Source organism: Chiroxiphia lanceolata, chromosome 11 (assembly GCF_009829145.1).
Source record: "Chiroxiphia lanceolata isolate bChiLan1 chromosome 11, bChiLan1.pri, whole genome shotgun sequence".
NCBI classification, from domain to species: Eukaryota; Metazoa; Chordata; class Aves; order Passeriformes; family Pipridae; genus Chiroxiphia; species Chiroxiphia lanceolata.
In genome coordinates, this window is record NC_045647.1 from 21,716,230 (window position 1) to 21,732,630 (window position 16,401).

Sequence of the window (16,401 nt, forward strand, 5' to 3'; positions counted from 1 at the left end):
GGCAATTATTCTTGTCTGCTGTATTGCTTGCACGAGAAAGTACAGAAAGAGTTTTAGCTCTCTTGTATACTTGCACAAGTTGGCAACTGAGCAATAGCTTGAAAACAAGCACACCTTCAAATATCTTAAAAGCAGAGTTCACTCTTCTAAATAAGTTTGAGTCACTGTACAGTTTCTATGCTGCAATATCAAAACCTCACACCTCAGCCCAGTAAGCAGTAAAATAAGGGAAAATGATGCGAAGTAAAATGGCGCTCAGGTTCCTGAGTTATGTAAACTATGTCCTCAGCCTGGCCTGTCCCAAACACTTCTTGAAGAATTGTGAACTAATTGAATGCAGGTCTCTATTTAAAGGCCACCTGGTGAAGCACAGGTCATCCCACATTCCGGTCTAAATGCCTGCGTACAGCATCCCTCAAATTGCCATATCCTAAAAGCTGAAGGACTGAAATATCCTCCAGATAAAAACAGGAGGGAAACTCAGAAAAATAAAAAATTACTTCAGCATTACTTGGTTCACAAACTCTGTGGCTATATCACTGTATTTTCTCACTTTTATAGCAAAACTGGAACTCGTGATTAGCCATCAGCTGGTTCTATTCTGCTGACAAAATATTGTCATCCTTCCCTTGGCACAGCAGAGGCTCAAAATCTAGAGCATCCCATTTGACATGCACTTGTCTGCTCTAAAATTCTCTTTTAAAATGTGAGGGCCACTTTTCTATGGAATACAAAAGAACACAGTAGAATATATAATTTACTGACAAATACATGTTAACAGTAGAAATTTAATTCAGTTGCAAGATTGAGAATCAGAGATTCTCAGGAAAAGTGTGGAAATGTGCACCTATGAATTCTGTTCTTGTGAAAGAGAGAAACAGTGGAAAGAGAGAAAGAGTAGAAACAACTGTATGCAGAGGATAATTCAACACTTCTGGCAAGTGTAACATAGGATAATGAACTTTTCTTTGTCAGCTGCTCTTTTTACCTGAAATCTTCTGTCTCAGATACCTTTGTACCACAGCACTGAAGATATAATGCTACTGAAACATATTTAGACATTTTAATTTTTTTTAAGCAGTGAAGAGTTATTAATTTCTGAGAACTATTTTTAAAACACAGAGACTGGATGTGTGCCCATAAGCATTATTAAGATGCACATAACTTTGGTCCTTCTCACTGCAATTAAAAGCAGCCAGCCCCATGTCTAGAGCTGGTGTGTCCCTTCTTGCAGTGCTGCCAAATACACTATTATTATCTTCCTCAGCATTTTACGCAGGTGTTACCACTTCTCTGTTCGTGCATTTCTTCAGAAAATTATTTCCACTTTTCTGCTTGTAATGAGTTTAATATCGTCCAGTTTTTATGCAATGGAAATTCTGCCTAAGAAGTTTTAGATTAACAGAAGAAGAAGAAAAATACAGAGGGTAAGAGATCTGAAAAATCCAAAGAATAAGTTTGCTATTGTGTATTGTACTGTGAAACAGTTTGTCTTGTTGCCCTTTAAAATCATGTGAACTGGACAAACTATTTCTCAATGAATAGCCAAAAAAAGATTCTTTCTCTTTTTACAAATACAGAATTTACATAGATTCTCTCTTAGAGAGACTTAAAAGCCTGAAGGTCTTCACTCATAACCACAGGGTAGGGCCATGAGAGAAGGGACACTTGGGCTGCGTTGAAGTTGACTGTGTGTTTGCTGACATCTTTGGGCTAAATCCGTGATTAAATCTGTGCAGTGGAGTGCACAGTAAATGGCAGGGCAATGTATTTGCTGTTATCAGGTAATTTTCATTTTCTGTTTAACCAGAGTAGGTTCAGCACCAGCTGAGGAAATGTAATCCTGTCAAATGTGTTCTGTAGTTGGTTCTGTACAGACTGGAGCAGCCTGTCATCAGCTGTGTGAGGATCACTCGTGCCCTGAAATGCTCCTCTGGCCACACCACTATCAATGTATGACCATCTAAAGCAGTGCAGCTGCTTTCGTTGCCCACTAATGAGAAAACAGCTGATTTCAGAGGGTCCTAAATTCACAGGACAATGGAGAAAAACCTCTGTTCCAGCCCAGGCTTGCTGGATTAATCATAGACTAAGCAATATAGGAGCACAATCTTAAGCATATGTTCTATTCTACTGTTTGATGTAGAACCCAACCAATAATCAGCTGGACATAAAATACATGTCGAAGTGCTTCCTAAAAGCAAATCTATAGGATATTCCCAGTTAAAAATATCTGGAAACAGATAATACCAGTCTACCCAATATATTTTGGTATTGTCATGAAGACTAGTGCATCACAGTGACATGTTTGTATGATGTTGTGAATTGAAATCATAAAGTAATGGTTGCTAATGTGCTGTAACTACTCTTAAAACTGTCACATCAATTTTTAAATTTTATCTGTTTCATTAAGTGCTGTACTCCTTTCAGAGACCATTAATGAATGAAAATTAGAAAGAAATTTCTTTTCCAATATGCTATTTGAAATCAATAGGGCTAAAGAAGGTCCAAGACAGAGCAACAGGTTTAGGTCTTTATCAAGATTTGAATGTCTTAGAAAATCAGGAAGGCTTTCAAAGTTTTGATATGTTATAGCTATCTCAGCATGCAGTTGCACCGCACTAATCCTATGTTCAAATCACTCTAAGGGTAGCTGTGCTTTAAGCATTTTCGGTTTTAGAGATTAATTCTGTTTCTTTTACAGAACTGAGAGAGAACAAGAAGTAATCTCTGACATATGACACTCAGAAATGGTATAAGATTTTTAAAGAGTTGTGTGATAATCCCCTTTCCCATCCTTTACAAAACTGCTGTGCTAAAATATTCCTCTTCCTGTTATTTTCAGTCTGAAATAAAATAAAACTACTATATAAATAGATAAACAAAGTTACGTTGTTCCTGGTTACACAATACTTCTTTTCTCATAGGGATTGAAAAATTAGAGCTTTTTAAAGTAATATAATAGATTTTGGAACTTCCCAAAGCTTATATATCTAAAAGTTCCACAATCAGCCACAACCTTTGCTTGGTTGTAGTTCCTTCTAAGCTGCTCACTTTCATACTTTGTATTTAGATTTTAACTCAAAGCACTTTGCAATGGTCTGGGATGAAGACCCTCATTTTACCTGCCCCTTTGTGGAGTAACTGTTGCAGTTTGTGAATGGAAATCAAACCAGAGCGTGGAAGAAAGACATATGAAATGTCATGAGGTGGGAAATTAGAGGTAAGAACCCTTAAAGAGGAATTTCTCTTAAAACTAGATATTAGTCCTTATTCAAAGTGTGTTTGTCTTATTTCCCTGATGTTGGCTCTGATCTAGAAACATGGGCATCACTCCAAGGGTGAACCTCTTTCTCTGTCATCTCTTAGGACCAGGAGAGACGCCCAAGGTATACCCATTTCCCTCCCCCAGTAAATAAGTAAATAAATAATTCTAACAGCTGGCAGGACAACTTCCAGGAGAGCATTGAAATAGGAGAACTGCCTCCTCCAAAAGCAGCTGTTGTTTCTATAGCAAACAGAGCACTCGTTGTGCAAACACGGGGGGGTTCCTCTGCAGCAGGAATCCTGGATGATGGTTAGTTGTGAGGCAGCCCCATTTTTGCCAACTATGAAAGCTATGGGGGAGAATTTTATTTCAATGTTTAACATTCAATTTATAGAGTAATATTTAGTATTTGTCCTATATGCACAGAAATTTTAACTTTCTGTCAACGGCTCAAAGTGCTTTCCATAATCTGCTTCTTCACATTCCATAATCCACGGATAACTACTACATACTAAATACAAGGCAATGAGAATGACAGGAAAAGCCAGGTGCTTATATTTTGCAAGAAATCTAGATTTATCACAGATTTAGGCAAAGTAGTTGAAACTAATTAGCTATTTATGGGTAATTAACATGGGTTTTCTTTTGAGTCTGTGTATTTTTACAGAATATCCTATGTTTTGATTCCTTATACAGGGAAAACAATTTACATTAGCTGAGTCACTGTATTGTAGCAACAGTCCCATCACAGTAGGAAACAAATACGTCAGTGAGCCTCATCCAGGAGGTGAGGACGTCACCATTGAGGAATATGACTGAAAACAGAATCCAGAAATCTTGCAGCGTTAGCACCAAGGTCATTCAGTTGAATGTCTATAAACATAAATACCATCTGCATAATATAGAGCTGATTAGCAGATGTAGAGCAGTAAAGGTTAAGTCATAAAAATAGACTAGCTTGCTGCACGCTGTAAGAGTTTCAGTCAATGATGGATTTATGCCGTAAGTTAACCCTTAAATCTGATGTCTCTGTCTCCTGGAATCCTTTACTGGGATATTCTTTACAACCCTCAGTTCATTAATGAGGTAGCAGAGCCTTGTATTTTATCTAGTAATGAGTCTAAAGGCCCACAAATAGCTCTGATTAGAGCCCGGGGGGGGGGGGGGGGGAAGAAAAGAGGATTATGAATTTGGTCATCTGAGCTATCTGGTTTGAGTGTTAGCACCCTGCAGCACACAGTAAGCTTCCAAGATTTGATCTGTTATCCTTACAGGAGGAGTGATTCACTAGTAACATTAACCAGTATCTGTGTTGTTAGCAGCTGCTTCTCTATGGCTCCTCTATGGCCCTGGCTCTCATTGTCCTTTCACATGCGTGTTCGAGGTGGTTGCATGACTGCAGCACTTCTTCATTTTTAGCACTGAAATGATGTTGTGTGGCAGCCTGAACGTCTAGGGAGTACTTTGAATGCAGCTAAATACACAATACCTGCAATATCTCCCAGTCAAGTAGCTCTTTCTTGTATTAGACGGATGACAAATTCACAAAGGGGCCTTTTAAAGAGTGCTCAGAGTTCTGTGGTTTGAAACAATTTAGCTCTGGTAAAAGTAAATAGCTGGGAGACACAGATCTTTGTGTCCTGACTCATACTACAGGGAAGTGTTTCTCCTTTACTCACTGCATTTCTCTAAATTCCCAATTCATTTCCAGGGCTGCATATCAAACACCAGTGAAGAAAACACAAATCTCAAACTACCTTTCAGGGTTCAGAGGGTTAAGCTGCGCAGGGCCTTTGGGAAGAAAGTTTCCCAGGTAGATGTGTGCGTGTGAAAAGTCCCTCTCCTTCTCTGAACTGCTGTCTGCTGTGCTGGCAGACATGATCCGCTCGGGGCCAGCCCCACTGATGCCACTGCTCAGGCAATTTCTAATTGTGCTTGAATCACAGCTTTGCTCATTGTATTTTACTGGGGGAAGGGAATGACAAATACAAGATGACGGAAAAGCAATTTTAACATTAATCTTACTTGCAAAGGCAAATGCAGTGGAGCTGAGTGAGCAGAGAAGGGCTTGGTTCCGCTGCCAACTCTGCCACTGCTCCCTGTTGATCATTTAGTTCTGTATCCACCTATACAAAACGTGCATATTAGTGCTTACTATTTTTTGCAGTACAATCAAATAACCTTGGGGGGAAAAGCAAGTAAAGACTTAAAAAAATATCACTACCCTTACCGGAGAAAGTCACATTTCATCACTTGAGAAATCTTTATGAAGTCAAAAAACAAATTTTTGATTTTCATGAGAATAAAAGTTTTGTTGAAAAACAGAAGACAAGGTTTCTTTTGAGTCCACTGCAGCTTGCTGATATGATGCGACTAGCACTTGAAAAGGCACCTACTCTACAGTGGCAGCTTATATAAAAAGGCATAGTGAGCATATGGATACAAAAGGAATACAGTGTGATGTATGAACAAACACATTACAAATCTGCAAGCTGGGCATTCAATCAATAATTACCATATAACTTAAACTCCTAAATCTTTGCTTAAAACACCACAGAGATGAAAGCACAATTCTTTATGTCAGATAAGTGATTTTAAGATTTGTGACAAAATATAGTGTGACAGCTTTCATTTTATACCATAAGGCTGATGAGTACAGACTAGACAGCTTTCTGCTGTTTTAAGCACGAGCGTTACCTGGGAGATAGAATACAGGTACACTTGAATCGTGTTCCAGGCTTTCTTTCATTCAGGGAAAATCCTGCAAAGTGTCAAGGTCATGAAGAGCCCTGCAAGACAGGAACACAGTGAAAAAGATGTCAATAACTGTGCTCGAGTTATCAGAAAATCCAAATCAACTGGTCATAAAGATCAGTCATTTCAACAGACATTACTCAGATCAGCCATGATACCTTCCCTTTTAATATTACTAATAACTATTTGGATCCTGAAGGTACAATCCATATCATGAAGTTAAGATATATATGGACATAACTTTTCCAGGTTAATAGAATTAATTGGGTTGAGCTTTCCACAACCATTAAATGCTGCCTTCAATGTCTCCAGCATTAACACCTGGATTTCCAGGCATCTATTTTGTATACGTCTTAAGATTGCAGTTCTGCTTTGCTAAGCAACTAATATATCATAGCCAAGAGGGATGATATTTCCAATATATCTACAAAAACATCAGTAGACTATAGTTTGTGATATGATATTAATTGTGCTCTCTGGTAAAGCAGTTTAAAGTCTGGGTCAGAAACATCCATGGAAATTCTTAACAACCAGATGGCTCAGTCATTGTGATGTTGCTTGTTAAAAACATGGGCTTGTTCACACCAGTGTCCTGACAATGTTTTTTTTAATTTTCCCAAACATGGAAACAGGAGGATCATAGTGAATATTTGATTTTGGTGTTCATATACATACAATTAGGGAACAGAAAAGCCTACATTGGCCTTTAAATTAAAATTCACAAATGAGGAAAGGAACAAATTAGCAGTCAATAGACTGCCTAGCTCCAACTGTGGGTTATTCCCATCGATTTGTTTTCTGGAATACCTTCACCAGATGCCACTCACTTGCAACCATTCTTATTTATCTGATCATAGGTATTGTATTCTTGGCACTGAGAGAAAGAGAATGGCAGAGGAAGCCAAAAAAGTGTTCAAGCAAGTGACTGTTGAATGAAGTCTGATAATAAACTGTAAGTGCAGTTAAAAGTTATTATCAAACTGATAATCCAAACCCTCCATTGCAAAAAAATTAGGAAATGTAAATGAATACATTCACAACAAGTATATTAAGGTAATGCAAAACAATTCTTGCAATTGATTTTACAATTTTACAACATCTCAAAGTTGCCCTTGGTGTCCCCCAGATACCTGTTCACACAAAGAGCTGAGGGAAAAACAAAACCCACAAACACACAAACAAAGAACTTTTCACGCAGAAGTTTACTGGCAGATAAGGCAAAACTGATTTATTTAAAACTACCCTTACTTTCAGTGAATTTCTAATAAAAATTGTATCCAAAATGCACATTTAAAGATAAAAAATCCTCCAAATTAGAGAAATAATGACAGGTAGGCTAGAAACTATAAGAGTCCTGATATGGTTTGAAGCTGGCTCCCTGCCAAGTCTCCAAACCTTACCACAAGAAGTCCGTCCCTCCCCCCCCCCAAACCTCAGGGAGAAGAGGGAGAAAAATAACGAACTAAGAAAGCCCGAAACGAGAGAGACAGCTAAAGTGATATATATAAATATATTTACACTTATGTTACAATTGAAATATATACAATTTAAAATATATATAATTTCACAAGGGAAGGGGAAGGGGGAAGGGAAAGGGAACAAAACCAAAATAAAATATATGTATATATATATATCCCAATCAGTAGCCCGAGATCTAGTAACTAAGAGTTAGCAAAGAAAATATCCCACCACTCTCCTTGGGACAACCGAGAGTCGCTCCGGGACGATCGCCGGCAACCTCCGCCTCCCAAGGTCGACAAGGCCCTACCAGGCCTCGCTCCCCAACACGGCAGACTCAACAGCAGGGAACCTGCACCTCCGAGCCGCCGGAAGGAAAGAGGGAGAAGGCCACTCCTCCTTTCTTCTTATAATCTGGCTTACATAAAAATCGTAGGGAATACTGGGTAAATCTAGACCCTTCCTTGGTTACAAACTGGTCACCAAGGAAGGCCTAGCCCAAACCACCACAAGTCCATATTTTAACTCTCTACTCTGTCATTGCATTTCCCAGCTGGTGAGGGATGATCATCTTCAGGTTAGGCCTGTACTGAGAGCTCAATAGGAAAAGAGCAGCAGTGGTGTAGGTCTGTGAAATGGGGATTAAAGGAGAAACAGGAAAGAATAGAGAACAAAAATAATGCAACTGCAGAAATCCAAGGATATGTAATAGACCAAAAACTCAGGGAGGTAGAACTGGGCGAGCTTGGCAGTTCAAAATTCTAATGAAAACCAAGCAAACTGTGAGCTTCTCAGAGTTCTCTAGTTCTTAGCTGGTAACAGAGCACTTCTAGTGACTGCCTGGAACCAAAGGAATCCACTGACATCAAAAAAGCCATGTTTCACTTCTAAATTTTCAGCCCTGTTCTTCCGTGCTGACAAAACTTGACTTCTCACCAACCAAACAAATATAGCCAAGACTGTCTTCTCACCATAGAAGAACTGTAGGAAATTTCCAGTTTGCTTTTACAGACGGTCAACAGTATGAACAGCGGAAGGAAGAAAATTAAAATGATAAATATGTAAAATGGTCAAGTTTTAAAAAGTATATAAAATTAATATTTTTTTAAATTACCACAGGTAAACAAAGTGAAATAGCAGAAACACTTCAGTCATTTAAGATAGAATGATCCTAAGGAATCTTGCCTCAGTTTCACTATACTTTCACAGTCACTTCATGCCTAAAACAGAAGACACATTGATAGGATTTAATTTAAACCATTGTTTTACCTTGGTTCAAGTTAATTTATTGAAGTCAATGGATGTGGGAAGGTAATACATTAAAAAAAAAAAAAAAAGAAAAAACCTACCACCCTGTAGCTCTATAATACATCCCTTTTGCCCTTCATTCACTGTTAAATCAACCTTTCCAGGCCATTATAAAAACAAAACAAAAAAACCCGAACAACAACAAAAAAACCCACCAAAAAAACCCAAACAAGCAGAATATATTGTTGGAAGTTTTGCCTGATTTTTTTCTGACCATTTAATTGTCACTGTTAAATAAGCTAAGTTACTGAATTTAAACTGACGTCTTATAAGGTTTCTCCAGCCAACAGCATAACTTAGGGAAGAAACATTAAAACCTACCCCAATTTGCTTCACTAACGCAAAGGCATGAGTGGGTCTTATGGCAATGGTTCCATTTGTATTAAAGAGAATTTAAGAGAGAATGAAATAAAATATGCTGAGTAGAAACCTGCCTACTGACAGAATATCACAAGGCCAGTCAGAGGGGTTCAGTGCAAGATAAGGAAAACAAGATAAAAAGGTTCAGTGTTGCAGCAGAATTTTACTGTCCTGAAGCTGCACATTCTGAAATCCAATCCCAGACAAAGAGCAGCATGTCCTGAGAGACAGATTTAACTTGACTGGGTATTAATGACTGAACATATTTGAAGGCAGAACATTTCTGAAATGTTGTAGAAACATGTTGGACATTCCTGCTCATGTGAGCACATAGTGAAATGTGCTGCTGTGTCTGCTCTGCCTCTTCCTCACTCCCATTTGCAGGCCTTGCTCTCCTGTTATTCACTAAGAAAGCAAAAAAGCTGGGAAAATAATTAGTTCTGAAATCCCTTTAATTATAACCTGCAGATTCTAGCATAATAAAACCCATCAAATAGACTGGGTATAACCAGAATAACCTTGTCAAAAACAAGGCTAAGTGGCTTTGAAAATATGTATTTTAGAAGAAAATCAGTTTTCATACATTCAGTGAACAGAAGATTCCAAAAGCCTAATTTCCCAGCAAAAATAGAAGCAAAATAACTTCAACTTAAATATCAAGAATGATTTTTACATAGAAATCAAGATGGGGAAAAAAGGCATTTTCTAGTTTTCTTAGGAAACTCACTGTTACACTTGGCCCAAATATCACAGCTTCTGCTCTTAGCCTACCAGTCTTGCTGAAAATCTTTTTCTAATTTTGACAATATATTCCATTAGCCAATCTCAGACTGAAGGCAGGCTGGAAAGTTCTACAAGGTTCAAGTGCTGTTTATCTTCATCTTCTGGTGTTGTAGACACGCTCCTTCAGACAAGATTTGGGTTTGCAAACACACACCCTGCCAGCTGTTACAAAACCAGCAGAACAAAAAAAAATCGTATTAGAAATAACATTAATAAGAGAGCCAGGGTGATTTCATGGACATATTAAGCTGATTTAGGCTGAAGAGATTTGGTTCAAAGAAAAATCCCAATATTTCATAAACGAAGTCTGAAGGACTCGATGGGGTATTTTAAGATGCCAACAACAATTACTTTGCCCTAAATAATAAGCTGATAGGTGATGCAAATGTGCTGCCTCTGGTTGCACTGCAGTATGAGTCACTGGCTGAGATAAAGGAACAGAACAGATGAAAGCTGTAACATCCTTACAGTGCCTGCTCCAGTGGTGCAGGGAGAAGGATCCTTTCCTCCTCAGCTGAGTCCTCAGTGTCCTGAATCTTCAGCTGTGTGCTCAGTGCCTGGTCTGGTTTCTCTCTGAAAAGCCAGAGGAGCTCCACAGTGAAAGTGGTATAAAATCTATATTCCACACCTTTGTCTTTCATTTTCAGGCATGTTTATGGAGTTTCACATCAGCTCTTGTGTAGGAAATCCTTTCGAAGACAGTGGGTTTGTAGAGACGTGTAATTAGTGCACAGGCATAATTATAGAACAGTGAGAATGGTGAGAGGCTTTAAATGCATTGCACAACAGGTAAGAATGCAGGTAAGAAAGAAATTCCATTGCAAATGCCACTGTCAGCCTGTTTTAAAACCCCACCCATTCAGTTATGAGCTACGGATATTGCATTCGTCTCAGGCAAGCACAGACAGGCGTGAGACTGCACTCTGAGTTCCAGCTCTCCCAAACACCTGAGCATTCCTCAAGACGTAGGTGCCTGAGTCAGTAATAGAACTGCAACCTTAAAGTAAAAAATTCTTTAAAGATTTGGCTCACTGTCTTGCACGATAGGTCCAAAATAACTGAATGGTGTTAGTAGTTCTGTTGGATGTATCTTATACCAAAAGAAAAGTCACAGAAAGAAATGAGGCATTGCAACTTCAATTAAGGTTAAATCCTGTAAATTAACATTCACTTGGTATGCAGTCCTTGGGGAAAAAAGTTCATAGACATAGTTTTCAAATGAAAGGAGATTTTCAACATCATTAAATACTCTGCAGTTTATTTTCATGATATTATTTCCACCTTCAGAAAGCACTGTTTTAATTAAGTTCCCATGTTCTTCAAGCCAAGTAAATTTTAGTCTTTCAGAGTTTTTCATTCCAATTTTTCTTTTCATAAGAAAGAGGGAAAGTAAATAAGTGCTGACAATTTTACTTGCATGTATAATGAAAGCAGTCCATGCTCAAGGCTTAAATGCATCTCTATCCTACAGGTATTTTGCTTCAGTCACTTACCTGAGGATAATTTAAACGAATTTATTTTAAGCTTTGGTAATATAAATTGGAGGTTTTGTATTCACATCTGAGTAAAGCTGCACACTCTCTACAGTCATGTCCTTTCCCTGCCATCAAGACAAGTAAGGCAAAGTCACAGATCTTTAAAAATTTTATTTTTCAATTTGCTGCTATAAGAGACAAGTGTAGAGAATGCAGAACTGAATTTAGGAAATCAGGCAACAGCTTCATTTTAGACCCAAGGAACCATTCAGGCTGACACTGAGTTCTTGTGTTCTTACAGTCAGCATTTTTGTTTTATGTTTGAGCTTTGATTCACAATGAGCTTCAGTGCTGATGCTTATCTAAGAGCATCCTTCAGTTCAGGATAGTCAGAAATGGGTGCAATAAAGAAATAAATCATCACCCATGAAAGATCTCTGGTCCCTAATATAGCACATGTAACTTCTGTACTGTCCCTGTTGCAATAACCCTGGGATATCCATCATCAGTCTGGCCATCAAAGCACAAAACACTGGGACCTCAGTAGTCACTCTTCCCACCACCCAGCAATTCACTCCTGAAGGGATTCATTCTGTCTTTTCACAACTTCTTAGAGCTTCCCTGCTGGATCTCTAATGTGACTGTTTTATTAAACAAACTCATTTTAACATAGGTGGTCTAAGCAAGTATAAAGTATTTACCCAGGACTTAAATGATGAAAGAAGGCTTTGCTCCACTGAAAGTTTGTAGAATTAGGGCTACACTTACAACAGTTGGGAAGTTTAATCAACTACTGCCAGGTAAGAAAAACCCAGGGGAGTTACTGACACTCAGATTGTTCAATATTATGAATATGCAAAATTAGGACTTACTAACATGGATGTATGTAAGGGGGAAAAGAGATTTTGAACATGTTTAAGCATTTAAAATGTAAATAAATAAAAAAGTCATGTTCCTTAAGTTTCAAACTCCCTCTCCAAAAAAGCAAAAAACAAAACCCCAAACCACTCAACCCGAAAAATCGCACACTGTCTCCCTTATCAGATTCTGCAGATCAAATATACAGTGTACCAGAAACACTGCCTGGGAAATACGGAGTGACAAGCAGGCTGCATTTCTCTAAATTAATTATCTGGAATGCATTCTATATTCAGCCCAGAAAAAGGTGACACAAATCCAATGTCAGCAGGTGCATTAGCACTGGAATGTCATACCCTACTCCTCATAATCATGTTGTAAAAATAAATATTGGGGATGGGTTTGAACAATTGAACCAGACAGGTTATTCTTGCCACCTTTGACAAAAACAGCCTGGATTGATTCCATTGGGAGTTTTCCCCCATTTTCATTGGAGGAAAACTTTCTGTAAATTTATCTGAGAAAACCAGAAAAAGGCACTTACTGCCATGCATCTGTTTAGTCTCACTAAATGGGTTTTATATTAATTTGTTATTCTTCTTTATCATCAAGATTTTATAACTGTAAATATTTCCCTTTGAACTGCCTCATGATCTTATGCTATCTGAATCTTTTGTAACATGCTGTTTTCATACTCCTGGGTATCGGTGCTGGTGGTAGTGGGTTTTTTAACAAAATTAAAATTTTCAGCATTTCAATTAATTGTGTAAATTAATAATTCATATTTTGGTCATTGCTTGAAATAAATTATTAACTTAATGATAGTTTTACTAAAGGTAATCATTTTGATTCAATTAGGCTTTCATAGACAATTACTTAGAATTAATCAGTATTTTGAAGTACTGAATTACTGTCTCCACCAAAGGAGCTAAACAAAGAAACTCTATTTTAAAGCGACATCCAAGCACAGGCAGAGAAGGAGTAGGTGATACAAACATACTTTACTCAACATCTCTCAGCTTTTGTCTCATAAGTAGTCATTTAAATAAAATAGCTCATCCCATAAATAATTTCCCCTTGAAACAGATGTGTGGACTCAGGTAGTTGAAAGGACTCAGGTGAGCCTTTAAATTTATTTGTTTTCTCCGTAAAACTGTTCACAGAACAGAACACACTTGCTCCCATTAGCCCAAAAGTAAATTTGCTTTTGTAAGTTATTTATTACAGATGAAAGGAATTTAGTGGTTCTTAAGGGCAGCTATTAAATATTTATTAAAAAAAAAATCAGCCTTCATTTCAATTTGTAGGTATTGATTGATACTTACAGATTGATATTGTCTCGTGCTGCTGTCATAATATAAGGCAATGAACCGGTGGAGATTCATATCCTTACATAAAAATAAAAACTAAAAAAAAAGGAATATAAATGAAAGCATAGTGTTTGCAAGGCTGCAGTCCAGCAAAGCACTTAAATAGGCATACATATTCTCAATTAACTCAGGGAAACTACCCCTTGGCCTTAAGCACTCTGCTGGATCAAGGCCATCTAGGAGATGACTTCTGTCCCTGGGACTGTGTGGAGAAGTCTGTACAGATATCAGGTCTCTGTAAATATTTAATTTCCATTAAATCCTATTCAGTATCTACCAGTTTCACTCTTAACCTATTTCGTAACAGTTTTCCTCTCAATCTGTTAAGTTTGTTCATGAAAAGTGAATGAAAGAGGAAGTACTAGAAAAATCCCTGGTGTAAGTGGTGTTACTGTTGGTATCACTCAGTGAAGGTGTGTGGGGCTGGGAGTCAGCCCCTGGCCCAGACAGCTGCAAAAAACAGCACATGACACAGAACCAAAGCTTCACACAGGAAAGTCAGACATTAAAAATGACCCAGGGAAGACTGGGAACATGAAATCATTGACAAACACAGTCCTATCCCTTCTTCCTTTGGAGACAGTGAGAGCACAGCATGACTTCGGAAGCATCAAAAGTGTCACCTGTTTCTCCTCTGTCTACTCCCATCCCAGAGAGCTGGGCAGTGTCAGCCCAGAGGAGCTATTCTCCACAATGATTCGGGTCTCTGGTGAGCTTGGGAGACATAATCACAAAATCTTCTGAATATTTACATCATATGCTGCGTTTGGAAGTAATTCGGTTTACTCTTACGAAACACAAACTATATGAATGATCTCTCTGCAAGTGAAGGCCCTCAAAAGTACTTTATTTATGAGGAGGAAAGGGAAGACACTTGGGAACTGTAATGAGGTCCTCGTCTGTCCTTTTCTCACATCTTTACAGAATACATTTATGAAATGGAAAAGAAATATGGAGGGCTGGCCATAAGGAAAGAACAAATAAAAGTGCCTTAAACTCGAGAACTGTGAATTTATTTTAAGCTAGTGAAAGAATGGTTTTTGCTAGTCTGAGTAAAGCAACCAATTTCTTAGTGAGAAGCAAAGAAAGAGGTCTTGAGTAGGTTTTCAGTAGCACAACAGAGGAAAACCAAGCTTAACTGGGGAAATCAGTGCAGTGCAGTCGGAGTATAGTGAAACGATGGTAAGAAAATATTAAAAGTAACAGTGATGTTCCAGGGGCAACATTAAGACTTAATTCATATTTTTAATTGCATAAAAAGCCTACCCAAATCACTCAGCACTTTGAGTATTAATTAAGGAATTCAGTGTCCCTGGGAGGAGAGGCTGGCACCCAGTGTACTGAGGCACCAAGAGGTTAAAGCGTGATTATGCTCTGAATTTTTATTTTGCCATCTTCCTGGTAGTTTGGGAAATTGTACTTTAGTAACCTCTAATGGCTTTGCATGGACTCAAAATTGATAGAGACACCAATTTTAAAACACAGCATACTGCAAATTCAGGGGAGTATTGACATGGTAACACAGTTAAACTATTTGCTTCCATCCTAGTGAGTCAAATCCCATTTCTTAAATTTCTCAAGATTTTGAATTGCCATCACACAGCGAGACTCTGCAGTTCTTATCAAATAGAAGGATGCAGTGAAAGTACTTTGGTCAGCAACAGACCCACATTTGTCACGGGACATATAAAAGGCACAAACTGGAACAAACCATCCTTAGAAGGAAGTTATAAGTCCCCAAACTATCAGATTAGAAGAGACAGGTATTCTCTCTTTCCTCTGTTATCTGGGTCACCTTCCCTTGTCCATCATCCCACTCCCATCCTCTGCTCTCAGCCCTGCTCGGTGGCCCAGGCACTGGTTTCTTTGCCAGGCTCAGGTTGCCTTCATTCCCTCCTCCTGTTCGTCCCTGCAATGCAGCACAGCACAGCAAATGGCACTACTTCGTTGGGATCTCATCCTCTGTACAGCTTTTCTTGCAAACCCTATTTCTTTACTCCAGCTTTGATAAGATTTTAGTCCTGTCCAAGCATGAATGGATACTAAACCCCAAACCCTCTCCCTTGGGTCTGCGCACACAGCTCACCATTCAGTTGTGTTACTATAATAGATTTTCACCTATTCCTTGTATTTAGGATCTTCCTCATCTGTCATTTATTCTTCAGCTTCTCTTCCCTAATCCCCCTGATACTGAGAATTATGGACAGCTGTGATTTCATACCGATGGTTACCCCTGTCTTCAGTTGCTCTATGCAGTGTCTTCTTTCAGATATTTTCTCTTTTTTTGTTAAGTACACCCTCTCACTTTGTTTAGGTTTTTTTTGGCCATCCTCTCTTTAATTCCAAGTGTTTAGTTTCTTCAGTGCTAATTTCCAGAACAATTAGTGTCTACTTATTTGACAACCTTTCCTCCATTTCAAAATACAGCTTCCTTACCCAGTGCTTTCAATATCGGTGTACAACTGCATTCACAACACCAAATTTCTGCCAGCAACACAGGCAAACACCCCACAGTGTATGTCCTGAAGCAAAGGAACCACTGTACTGCCAAACTTTGCATCCATGCTCCTAATTACCAGAGGAAACAAGGGCTATGGCAAAATTCCTCATGGGCTTGTTGACTTCCCATTCAGCCTGCCACTGCCTCCTGTGACCATACCAGTCCTCTTTCCTATTTAAACCTGGCACTCAAGTCACCCCACGTGTTCCCTCACAAAGCACTCTGCTCATCCAGCTTCTTGAAGAAGGCACCTGACAAAGCTTTCCT